This window comes from Seriola lalandi, unplaced genomic scaffold (assembly GCF_002814215.2).
Source record: "Seriola lalandi dorsalis isolate HSWRI2012SDOR001 ecotype SW California unplaced genomic scaffold, Sedor1 jcf7180001957984, whole genome shotgun sequence".
Classification (NCBI taxonomy): domain Eukaryota; kingdom Metazoa; phylum Chordata; class Actinopteri; order Carangiformes; family Carangidae; genus Seriola; species Seriola lalandi.
The window spans coordinates 1-535 of NW_019428653.1; the positions used below are offsets into that span (position 1 = coordinate 1).

The following is a 535-nucleotide window of genomic DNA, read 5'->3' on the forward strand; positions in this document are numbered from 1 at the left end:
CCTACAGCTTTTCAACACTTACCTTTCATTGTTGGTGACACCACAGCTCCTAAAAATAAAAAAAATAAAAAAATAGTAATTAGATGATTTGGGTTTAACACACCTGCAAACAATACATAAATAAAAGCAGTTGTATTTGCCGACATGTGAAGTGACTTACCAGAGTGTTTGCAGAGAGCACCCTTCAGTCTTTGCTTCATCCTACACAGCTGTGAGCCATGAAGCACACAGCAGAGACAATGAGTGCAATGGCTGCCGCCTGCTGTAGACAGAGTGAAGAAATGTTAGAAACACTTACAGGAAAGGAGCAGGGCAGGTCCTCAGTGTTTGCTGTGAGCAATGAGGGTAAAAGACTTACCGGAGAAAGGAGTTAGCCTTCACCCGTGTCTTCGGTGTTTGCTGTGAGGAAGGAAGCAGAGAAAGAAGTTAGCAGGGCCTCGGTGTTTGCTGTGAGCCATGAAACACACGGCAGAGACAATGAGTGCAATGGCTGCCGCCTGCTGTAGACAGAGTGAAGAAATGTTAGAAACACTTA

General features: G+C 44.5%; 1 long non-coding RNA gene across 1 annotated transcript; it reads right to left on the reverse strand.

Moving 5' to 3' along the window:
- LOC111653903 (uncharacterized) lies at window positions 1-522 on the reverse strand. The gene is made up of 3 exons (XR_002760708.2): window positions 359-522; window positions 161-262; window positions 1-49 (listed from the first exon to the last, which is right to left on the reverse strand). It is a non-coding gene; the product is annotated as an uncharacterized LOC111653903 (long non-coding RNA).
- Between the last annotated feature and the right edge of the window lie 13 nt (window positions 523-535).